We start from the raw sequence: 13,201 nt of genomic DNA, 5'->3' as shown, positions 1-13,201 counted from the left end.
TCACATTTATTACCAGAGAAAAATAACTTCGCAGATCCATGCCAGCACATACCCTTCATTTCTAATACTATCTGTGCTGTCCTTCACTGCTGAGCAATCCTTTCAAGTTATTGACAATTCCCATTCTCCAGAGAAATAATTTCAAAAATTATCTTCCACTGTCCTCATTCTCAATAGAAAACCTTTCCTTCAAATTCGAACAGCAGCCAGAAATCTCAGCTTTCTGACACCAGTATTCAAAGTTACCTTCTTTCCTACTTATTGAGTTACCCTTTATAGCAATAATAATTGTCTTTTTCTCCTTTTTCTTTGCTGATTAACCTTTATTTGTCTTTTTTTTTTAATCATTTGATCAACTACTTGAAAATACTCGCTTTCTCCTTCTTATTAACATGCCATCTGGGGTCTCATGTCCTCCTGCAGTAATATATAACCCCATCTATCTTCTCCCACACACACACTCCTTGAACTCAACTGAATTAATTGTCACCATGTTCCGTCTATTACACAACTCTTTTGTAAATTTTGCTGTTCTGCAGAATTTCCTATTTAATTGTTATGAAAGTGCAGTTATTTTTCTACGACATGTGCTAAGTATTTCCATGTACACTAAAAGATATTTACTCTTATTGACCATTTATCTTTATGAAATCTAGTTTTTTGATTTCTTTCTTCATCTGTGACCACTATTTTTTCCCCAGATTTCTCTCTCTTCCTATGCAGCAGAAGAACCCACTTTTGACTTACTTACAAAAAAAAATAAGAATAAGATGTATTTATCCTGGCCTTTCATTTTCTAACTTATGTGTGTATATTTATTTATCATTTCTCATATTTTAATGTTGTAGGAAAGTTGCATCTTTCTACTCCAAAGCTGACTCCTGTTCCTTTTCTGTGGGTACTAGCCATCAGTCATATTCATTTTTGTTTTTATCCCCCAACTATCTTCACCACGACTACTACCTTGTTCAATTCTTCCAATCTCATTTTAGAAAGCCCCCTTTTGCCTTGCAGCATCCTTTATCAAACATTTCCCCTGTCTTTTCTCCTTTGCAGGTATATTTTCCCAAACATATTCAACTTGCTGTGTCCATTCTTCATTTTTTTTTTACATCTTAGAATCATAACAGTCTTATTTTCAGTCTTGTCTCTTCTCCAAATCTGCATTCACTATGGATGATTAAACTTGAGAATTTAACAGCCTCTGGAAAACGAGGTCTTCAATGTCTCTCTCCCTTATGGGTGGTTAATAACACTTTCCATTGTTCTTTTGTTCAGAACTGTCTTTCTCAGCCTCCTTTACACATTTCTCTTTGTTTTCTAACTCTTCCTATATTAGTCATCTCAAGGTTGTGCTTTCAATGCTCTTTTCTTAGCTCCTTATCCAGCCTCTACACTACATGTCAGCCAATTTGCATCACTTACTGCTGATTCCACACAAATTATGATGTTCTAACATTTGTGCTACACGTATGATCCATAATTATATCTATCTATTGAATATAATTATTGAATACCTCTAGTAAATACATTTAAAATTCAATATGTCTCAAGTTACTGTTTGTACCTACAACATGCTCTTAGCATTGTTCTAATCTTATTTAAAGCACTACAATAAATCTTTAATTATACTGTAACAGGGTACAGCCAAGAGGGGTGCCCAAATAGGGATTTAGAATGGGGCCCAGAATTCAGGGGGTTCAGGAAATATTAAGATATCCTCACAACACCCCCCGCACACGGGTGTGGGTTGGGGAAGGGACATATAGAGCAAGGCCATTGAAAGCTGTTTTGCATAGCAACAGCTTTGTAGTTAACCTCTGATGTGGTCATTTAACATATCTATAACCTTTAACTGGTTACATAGATATGTTAAATAGCTGTGGCTGTGCTCTGAGCCATGGGAATGGAAGTAACTTCCCCATCAAGATGTAATGGGGGAGAGGGAGTAGGTCCCCTGAATTACAGCACCTGCGTGGGAGCTTGGAGAAGATTGGCTTCATGACATGGGCCATGCCTGCCCAGACTCATGATGGCAGCCCAGTAAAACTGGAAGGATGTGAGAGTGCTGGCAAGTGTAGCCAATTGTGGGAGGAGTAGGAAATGGGGCAGCAGAGGAAGATTGGCGTGGGGATTTAAACCCACACAGGCAGCCACTGGGGGGAGAACCACATGTTTTTGGCAGAGTGGAAACTCCCTTAGCCATTGCACAGGGAGAGGACCACTCAGCTTTGCCAGAGTGGGGACCCCCGCAGCTATGAAGGGGGAACCACCATCCAGCTTTAGCAGACCCAGCGACACAGCTGATGGTGCGGGGAACCGAGGGCGGCCTACCAGCTGAGACAGATTACTGGGAAGAACTGGGGGCTGCCTGAGCTACAGACTTCTATTTCTTTTCCTGAGATACGGTACCCCAGATTGGGCAAAGGGGGGAAGGAAGGACTGTGTGTCTTTGTGGGTGTTTTGAGGAATTATGGGATTTTGATGAAGACATTAGGTCACTACTTTAAGTTTGTATAGCATTAAATAAACATTTCCTTTCCTTTTCATGAATTTCTGGCATTGAGAGATGTCTTTCCTCTGGCACGGACATAACGAACCTGGGAGGTTCCTTTTGGTAATAGTACATTGCCCTTAGGCTCCCCCTTGTCTGTTGTTCTGTAACAATACTATTATTTACTTTTTAATATACATTGAATATGTACTGTGTAGCAGTTACTGTGGTAATTCCCATAGCAGTGTGTATATATATGTGTAATGTGTATTATATATAACATATAAATTGTAATATAACATAAACAATACATATGACATACACAGTATGGTAGTAATTTATTGACTTCATTTGTAAAATTCAGTCTATCTTTCTCAAATGCTTATATTCCTTCCTCTTTGACATGCTGCCTCCCATGTTATTAAAAAGCTTTGAGGAATGTTAATGTGCTATAACTAAACATTCTAACTTTAGGGTATGCTGTGGAATCAGTATATTTACACAGGATAACTGTGCTTTAATAAGATGAGACAATTTCATTTTGGGTTAGAAACATCTGATAAATTATGATATACAATATGTGTCTTCCTATTACCTGGTTTTAAAACTCAGTTCTGTTTACTGAAATCCAGGTAGTAATGACATCATACATGAGAAATGGCATGGAAGTTGTAGCACACCTTAGTTTTTGATATAGTAAAGAAGGCTTTTTATAATTATGTTTATTTAGGAACTAAAGGCTGTGCCTCATAAGAAATTAACTTAGTAGCAGATCATATCAACATAAGTGGTGGTAAGGTTTTTTATGATTATAATAGTAATGGAATAAGCAGTAAGTGATAGAAATCTACTGTGGCTTAAATGCATTCCTGTTAGTTTTGCAAGGTAAAGAGAAGAACTAAGGATTTCTGATGACATTTTATATCTATAATTTATAATCTATAATAAGAATTTGTATTCTCTAAGGCTGTTGAGAATCTGCAGAAGTATATAGAAATGATATTCTTTAAATCAATGAGTTACAATTTGGACTTTAACTCTAAGCTCTTTTAAAATTTTATTCACATATTACCATCATTGAATATTGCTTTCTATATATGCTGGAAATCAAAATATTGTACTTTGAGTTCTTAAGCATTGCATTGCAAATGGTTTACAAAAAAGACATGTAGCTATATCTATGCTTACAAATGAAAGTAGCTTTTCAGAGTTTAGTATGATTTTATACTATACTCAGTTTCCTATGGCAAACAACTATATTATACAATGCTAGAAAATTCTTCAAATTATGCCAGATGTAATGTTTAATCTGAAGTTAGTACCCAGAATTTAAAAAACTTAGAGATATACATATACAGTCATGTGTGGAAACAAGAAACTAGGACTTGATATTCTTTTATTGGTGTTTAAACCTACTTCTCACTTTAAAAAGCAAGAATGACTAACATGTCTGCCACTACAGAGTATTTTAAAGACAATTTTTCCTACATCTACATGACATTCACAAACCACCCACTAATCCCTATACTTGTCACCCCCATACCTACACAACCTACATACAGCCCCCAAGATCTTCCCACTTGCCAGCTTAGATTTAATGTGCTAAACTGGCTTAAAAAACACCAAACCCTAAACCTTCAGTGTATCCAAAATAAACAATGTTAGATAAATCAAGGTGTACAATAAATGAAATATATATGCAAATCTTGAATGTGCTACTGCTAATAAAATTATTTTGGAATTATTGATTCAAGTATCTGTTGTAAATTATGAAATTATTGAAATCATTTTATCTGTACAAGATTACTCTGAGAGAACACATTTACAGTTTTAAGCCTCATGGAACATAAACTCTGTTTCCTAAGAGCTCATATTTGATAAAGACTAAAATTGAGTAATGTTTTCATAGGGAAACGCTAACCAATTTAACTAATTTATTAACCAACTATATGTACCTGTGAAACGAAACTTAAATTCATTAGTCATTGCTGTCTTCATTTCAAGTATACAACATTATTATTCCTTGAATAGATCAACCTCAAAACAACCTTCATATTCAAATTAATGGTTGAACATTTTCACCTCCATCTATCCATTCCATTTCCTTTCCCTGCCTTTACTGCCTTATATCCTGTTCTTGCTTTACAACGATCAAGCTTTCATTACGTTTTGGCAAAACTTGGGGAGCAGATGTGATGCTCAACTTTTCTCCTTCCTTCACCCCTATAACAGATATATTAAATGCAATGCCCTCTTTCCCCCCAACATGCTTTCAAAATCAGGTATTTCTGCCGCAAAAATTGCACCTTCTTGCTTACACACACATTCTCTTAAGACCTTCCATTAAACTTTTGTCCCAATCTTAATATTTTTTTTTCAACCTCTGGAGACTGGACCTGCTATAAATAAATACGTACCTAAATTGACATATTCTTTGATCCATACCTTTTCTTTATCCAGACAATTAATCTGGTTCAGAAGTGCAGAAAATGTTAAAACTGTTTTAAAAAAAATCACTTGAAGTGATATCAGTTTTTGAAAGAAGACTAGTAATTCCAGAGTCAGGTAATCACTGCTTACTGTAATGTGATCCTGTGGGAAACACCATCAGAGCATAAGAGTGAGCCAGAACCAACAGCATACTGGGACTCGGAGACATCCTTTTCAATAAACATCAAATGTAGCCAATCCAAGTATCAATTGAGTGCTGACCTCAAATGAAAACAAATAGAATTAGCAATTTTAAGAAATGTTAAGTGATTTTATTCTTATAATTTACTGAGGTTGACTTGACTGTTTACATACTACATAAATAATTTATCTAAAAATGGATGATAGATTTTTGCACAAAATACAAAAGCAAACAGTAAAATATAAGCACAAAACAACTTGCAAATTAACTATAAACCTAGACAAGCTTATAAGCCTTTGATTTACTATTAGTTTGACATAATGTATACTGTCATTAATATTTATGAATAATTAGACACATGTGTTAATCTGATCTATTTCAATGACACATACCTTTCATTAATATCAAGAATTTAGTCTATAATAAGATTTTTGTTTGTAATTAAGGGTAATTAAAATTAATGTAGCAAAATGATTTTATATGATTTGAATATAAATCCTTTCTATTGATGAATGAATTATTACTCAATGTTGTCACTTTTAGCTACAAGAATATCTGGTGCCCTGCTGGTGTGGCTTAGTGGATTGAGTGCTGGCCTGTGAACCAAAGGGTCGCTGGTTGGATTCCCAGTCAGGGCACATGTCTGCGTTGCAGAACATGTCCCTGGATGGGGCGTGCAAGAGACAACCATGCATAGATGCTTCTCTCTCTCTCTATTTCTCTCCCTTCCCTTTTCTCTAAAAATGAATAAATAAAATCTTAAAAAGAAAAAGAATATTAGGTGATGCTGATGTGTACATGTAGTTAAAGGTAACAAATGTATAGTTCTTTGAATTTTCATAATGTTGGTCTAAGTCACAAAACTCTACATAAAACTATAAAATGGATGCTTTTTAAAAAAAAACAAGCGTTTCAATCACTTACCAACTCTATACTAAATCACGTTCTATTTCTGAAGAGTGGCCATTCAGATGTAATACTCTGTCCTCTCAAAGCATTTCATACTTGTCTTAAAAGAACCTTAGGCTCTATGACTCATTTATAATTGTTAATGTCCATTCTGAAGTCATCTTTCTTCTCCAGTGGAGTACACCTTCTTGCAAGGCAGAAATCTATTGGTTTTGTCATCATTTTACTTTTGTTACCTACATGTTTAATGAAGTAAAGAAAAATGACCACAGCACTAAAACAAGGGAAAACAGCCATTTGAAAAAAAATGTTTTAAATACAGTAAACAGATTCCCCATGAACTAACCTTCAAAAATAAAAATATAAAAAAATGTTGTCATGTTCTTTCTTGTCTTTGGATTTAGGCATTGCAAATTATAGTAGCATTAAAATCAGCCATGTAAGAAATGTTTATAAATTACTCTTTCAGTTAATTCTCAATTATTTTCATGACTTAGTACTGCTCAAAATATGAAGGTAAAGAAAATGTATTACACATAATAGCAGATGGTTTTTTCCTTATATTTAATCTGTGTCATTAATTTCTAAGTGGTCATTTTTATAAATATTTTAAAAGGTCTGTTAGACAATAACATTAGTTGTATAGTTCTTTAAAGGCAAAATATTATCTTATTGAAAAATAGTAGCAATTTAATGTTTTCCTCCTCCCTTCAACACAACAACAACAACAAAATGACCTGTTCAAGTAATTAAACAAGGAGTTATTTTTAATGTCTCAAGAGTGTATGTAGGCAAAACAAAGCCTCAGCCACAGTCAATGCACTCAAGTCCAAAAAAATGAAATGTAATGACAACCAATTACAAACAGCCTACAATCTTTTGATATCTCTGGGCCACACTGGAAGAAAAAGAGGTCTTTGGGGCCACACATTAAATGCACAAACACTAACGAAAACTAATGACCAAAAAAAATACCGTGTTAACTAACTATGATTTTGTGTTGGGCCCCATTATAGCCATCCTGGGCTGCATGCAGCCCCCAGGCTTCAGGTTGAACACTCCTGCTACAGCCAATCAAGTAATGTCCTTGCTTTGCCTCTGTGACTTCCGCATAAAATCTCCCTTCTGACTTCCCTCTGTGGAGTGTGCCTGACCATCTGTGGTTTGGCACTGCCCAATTCCAATCAATGTATGCCCAATCAATGTTTCAAATAAACTTGAAAAAGTATAGCATCCTCAGTTTACTTTTTAATACACCTATGACTTCTGATCAAACAGTTTATTCAGTACTGCTGTGTCTTCAGTCTCTCAATAATTATAATCTAATAATTGTGTTTCCTTAAATTTGATAAATTTTACTTTAATAGTACCAAAAACAAATAAATTCAAAATCCATAAAGTCTTATTCCAGCTTTATACCAGGTTAATCTCTGAATTCTAAAGAGATCAGTCAGAGTGTTTATGTGTGTGTGTGTGTGTGTGTGTGTGTGTGACTGTTCAGAAGGTATCCAGCCATGTAATATGAAAAAATAGAGACATTTATTGAAAAAGATACAAGAAACAAAAACATTGTATATAGAATAGTGACACCTCAGAACCCTTCAAAGTAGGCACCTTGGGACCTCACACAGTTTTCCCAATCATCATCAGCTGCCCTTCATATTTTCCTGAATCTCGTCAGCAATCTGAAATTTCTTCCCTTTCAGAAGTGATTTTTTTTTTTTTTGGAAAAGCCAGAAGTCACAGGGAGACAAATCTGGACTGTAGGGGGGCTGAGTCACCTGGGTGATTTGATGATTTGTCAAAAAACTCTGCAAGAGATGTGATGCATGAGCAGGCATGTTGTCATGATGAAGCTGCCAATCACCAGGTGCCCACAGCTGTGGCTTTCTGAATAGTCTGAATAGTTTCTGTGGAGGAATGTTCACGCTTAATGCAAAATATAATGCAGTTTTGTTGCTCTATTTGCTCAGTCATTTTGAATATGAGGGCCACACAGTACGCATGCTCACTCAACAGCATCTATTGCCCCCACTGACTAGCACAGTGAAGTCATCATTGTTCTCACATGCACATTCCAGTTCACTCTCCTTGGCTGCCAGATTATATTAATGTCACACAAATCATTCTTGTTACATTAACAATGACTAGACATTTCCCTGACAGACCTAATATATAATGAATACATAAATTATATAATATACAATACATGTGTGAATTATGTAATATAATTGAATAATATGAATACAATATACACATATATATGTAACTCTTAGTAACATAATTAACTAAAATTGCCGGCATGCTTTTTATCTCACCAGTGTCAAAATATCTTTCCAATATCACAGCACTCTTTCTGACCTTTTAGGTTGTGTATTTATATATTTCTTTACCACTTTCCTTCCATCAAACTTGCGACCACACTCTGAAGAACTGCTCAGGCTTCAAAACAATATGACCGCTGCTCTAGTTGGCCACACTCCGCAGTTTGCTGCTGCTGTTAGACGTGAAGCCAGCCCTAGGGTGGTTTGGGGGTGCTGAGAACTCGTGGGCTAAGTAAAAATTAGTTTGCTCCACAAATTGAAATAATGCATACATAGTCTAATAAGAGACTTTCAGGGACTTATTGTGGTGCTATATCTTTAAATAATAATTATCAGGCCTTAGTGAATATATGAAACACTGTTTCCTATATATTGTGTATATATGTGTGTATATATGTATATATACACACACAATTCATTTAACACTTACAGAGTATTTTCTACACGCTGCATCCAATGCTAACTTCTAGATTTCACACTTCCAGAGATGTAAATGGAAGAGGCAGTCATAGCCTTTATTTTAATTCTGGTTAAATCCATCAGAAAAGCCTGCCCTTTTGGTTATCGCCCTGAAACCTCTGATACATGACTTCTGATACAATGATTAGACTAGCTAGACATAAAGCCAAGCTTTGCAAGTTTCATTTTACTCCCAAAGCCTTGATTAAAAAAAAAAACAACTTCCAAGAACATATGCAAAACTGTTAAGAAAATTGCCCATTTTCAAATGCTGACTCACATAATGTTCCCTGCATCAGGGGAAACTGAAGAATTGACAAATTCATCAAATTGTTTGGTTAAATTAAAAGTAGTTTTAAAGTTTTCTTTGATGTGAGTAATCCATTTACACTATTAGCATTGTAAGTTCCTGAATGCCTTATTTTATGGGTATGTAAGTGAACACAAAGGTTATAGTTCACATATAGGATTTGGCAATAAACTTACAAAAAGTAACATTGAAGAATAATAGTCAATATACTACTGTCTTCAAAATTTCAATGTAAATGTATTTAAAATTTTTTTTAAAGATTTTATTTATTTATTTTTAGAGAAAGAGGAACGGAAGAAGAAAGGTAGAGAAAGATCAGTGTGTGGTTGCTTTTCACACAGCCCCTCCTGGAGACCTGGTCCTTAACCCAGGCATGGGCCTGACTGGGAATCAAACCAGCGACCCTTTGGTTCACCAGCCAGCACTCATTCCGCTGAGCCACACCAGCCAGGGCTGTAAATGTATTTTTAACCTAAACTTTAATTAACTGTAAACATAGAATAAAACCTTCTTCAAAGATGCAATTTCTCAGACACAAAAAAAATCCTCCTGCAGATCATTTTCAGGCATTACTGATGAATGTCATCTTATAAAACAAAGCAAGAATTCAAAACGATGTGAAACCAGAGTTGTGGAAACAACTTACCAAAGAAGAATGGCAAAGGAAATTTCCAAGATTATGAGAAAAACAGCTCTAAAAATTAAAACTAAGCAACAAGACCTGAATGAATTCAGAACAAACCACAAAGGAGGATTTCAGATGAAACACCTCCATTCCCAGACTGAAATTAGCCTGATATTACCTGATTTGAATCCCGTATTGAGATTTTAATTCTTTTGTGCATTTTTTGATGAATTCAAATAGGAAAACAAAGGAAACCAAAAATTTAGATTACAGACCCTCAGTGAACGTTATATAAAAGACAAACTGTAACCATATCGCACTAGCAGAACTTGTATAGATATAAAAATTAAACCTTAAATAATTGTTAAAATAGTGTAAAATGTACAAAGAGGCTGGGACAGCAAGTAATGTGTCTGGGCTTGAAAGGGTTATGTATTAAGTTGATTAAATGCCAATTCTCCATAATAAAAATTATTATATCTAAAACTGAAAAATTAGGAAATAACAAGATAGGTTTTTTGTGAGTAAAAAGAAAACGATACAGTATAAAACAAATATTAGACTTGCTGCAAGCAACTTTAGCATAGAATGGGATAAGCAAATTATTGTAATTTTTAATAAGCATTATAGCATGTATCCTTAATAACATGATGTTTCAACTGAAAAAATACAAAATGGATTAGAGTGAAACAACTTGTTTTTAACTGTTTTGAGAATATGGTGTTGGGACACATTAGGAAAAGCTTTCAGATAAACACAATGAAATTATATGTTCTTTGCTAGATAAGTTTACTATAATTTATGTCACGTAATGACAGGTCATCCAAAATAGAAGAAAATAATCTGAATTTTCAAGCTAGTAGACAATGCTCAATTATTATGGAAGAAGTTGAATCTTATAAAAAGCATCACAATAAAGACCTCAGCTTGATCAGAGATAAATTTGTGATTTGCAGGTTGGACAAGAGGAGAGCCTACTGCATGCTTGCCCAAGTTTTGTTGCACTGAATATTACCTACTCTTTGTATTTGGGCAAAACTCTCAGGGTGTAGCTGGAGGGTAGAGGGTGGAAAAATGAGGGAATGGAAAGATAATTCTTCACTTGACAAATATGCAGAAGTGGAGGTGGAAAAATCACGTGGTTTATTTTCTCTTAGAAACTTGAGTGGATAGGGACTGGCAATGGAAGAGCATTTTTGTTTTATTCCAATCAAAATTTACAAAGATAGAAAATCTTTTAAGTGTATCTTTATAAGAAAGTGATATGGGTTCTTAAATGCATAATTTCTTCTTTTATACTATTTTCATGTATAAGTAGCAACATACTCCCTAGCCTCTAATTCACTACCCAACAAAACACTAGAAAGTAAAATGTTACATTAAATTTGTCAGCTTTTATAACACAACTGATTAAAAGAAATAGATTCAAGAGCTTGTTACTTTATCTCTTTAATGACCTTGGGGAAAAAACTTGCTAGAAATCTCACTGGAAATAAATTGTTGAAATCTGTTGCTGACTTCTGCCACCCCTGCAATGGTTTATAAGGCATGGTAATGAAGAAACATAAGAAAATAAAATATAAATCTGATGTCCTTGCAAGAAACTGGGAGCTGTAATGTGGCATAAGAATGTCATAATTCCTCACGGTTCACATAACAACAGCTTACAAAGTAGCATCCCCAGTGTATGTCCCATAATCCAAACTACATACCTAAAGTATGATTTTCCTAATTTTCACATTAAAAACAAGGATAGAGGCACCATGGATTTAAATAATCTTCTCAAGATCAAAGAATTTATGATGTCAAATATCATAACATCAAGCTAGTGGTCAAACAAGTAATTACATATAACCTTTATTTTAATAGAAGTAATGTTTCTGGCAAAACAGTTTTGTACTTTCTGGCCAATTAAATCATGTCTAAAATGTTTATTTTTAAAAAATCAGGGTTTTTTCTGTGAAATAAAAATCATCACTTAATTTTGTGTGCTTCATTTCCCCATGTAAAATTTGCTTAATAAAATGTTATCACTGCTCCAATATGTCAGATAACTTTTGTATATATTTGGAATTTCTTGAGCTGTCACATTAGCTGAATCAGGGCAATGCCTGAGCCTCATGCGAGGATCAGGAAGAGAACATGTGCAGTTCTCTAAAATAGGTGTGTTACTCTTTGCCTCGTAATTTTACGGGCTAATAATTGAAGAAAATATAAGGCAGTCACTGCAGTCATACTGATTGGTAATATGACACATAATCAGAACACATGTGAAACCAAGATTTCACATTCTGTGATGTCACTCCAAGTCATGAAGTCACAGTAGGTGTTCTTCCTATTTTTTAATTCTAAGGAAGCCAACAGAGAGGGGTGAATGTAGTCCACAAAAGAGGCAATATTTTGAGTCACATACCATTGGATTGCCAAAAAATATATTTAATAATACTTCCCTTGACAAACTAACCCTGATAAATGTAAAAATATTAAATATAACATAACGTAAAATATCATTTTTAAGAGACAAAACAAACAGTAGGGCATATCCTTTCTAAAAAATGAAATGATTGGTAAAGAATTGGAATTTCTAATGTGAATGACATCATTGTTAATGTAAACAATTAGTGTAACTAAAGCAATGTTGTATTAATGCAAACACCACCAAAGACTTTAATACACTAATGAGAAAGCCCTGACAGACCCACCTACATACATCCCCATATTTATATGGAAGCTGATGAATATGACTACCATAAAACAAAACCCCTGTGTATCTCAAAATCTACTTCTAGTATTACAAAAATAACAGCATAATCTGTGTCCAATGTAAAATGTCTTGAAATTTGGAAATTTTGAGAGTTCAAATGTGAAGCTGATTTTCTCCTTTGTACTTTAGAAAATTCTCGATTCTATATGTTGGAATAAACACACGAAGGTAACACTGACTAGGGGCACAGCATTTTGCAAATGCTACGACTGAACATAAGTGACTGGGAAAATTTAATACATTCATAGAATGCATTCATATTTCTTAAGACAAATAGCCAACCGAGGCACACACAAAAAATGGATGCTCGTTTATGTGATATATGGGAAGTGAGACATTGCCATGATGGGAAACAGAATCAATGCACCCTTCACAGTGGGAAATCCAGAACCACAAAGGCCAAACAGAAGCCTTTGTGGAAAACGAGAAACTCTGGGTTCACCTCTGAGTTTTGAAGTCTCTGCGGAGCCCTGTCTTGGATTGACTGACATTCAGGGGGCCCGCTGTGCTTGGGAATGTCATCAAATGAAATCATCTTTGTCCTTTTAGATGTAACTTGTCCTTGAACATTTGCTTGTGGTACTAGAGCCAAAGAAAGTTATGTGGCATCCTCATGGATTTCCTAAGAAAACGCTAGAAAAGTGTCAAATACCTTGCTTGTGAAGTACAAATTCTGATGAATTG

This window comes from Phyllostomus discolor, chromosome 11, assembly GCF_004126475.2.
Source record: "Phyllostomus discolor isolate MPI-MPIP mPhyDis1 chromosome 11, mPhyDis1.pri.v3, whole genome shotgun sequence".
Taxonomy (NCBI): domain Eukaryota; kingdom Metazoa; phylum Chordata; class Mammalia; order Chiroptera; family Phyllostomidae; genus Phyllostomus; species Phyllostomus discolor.
The sequence above is the reverse complement of the archived record's forward strand: the minus strand, read 5'-3'. Positions refer to the sequence as shown.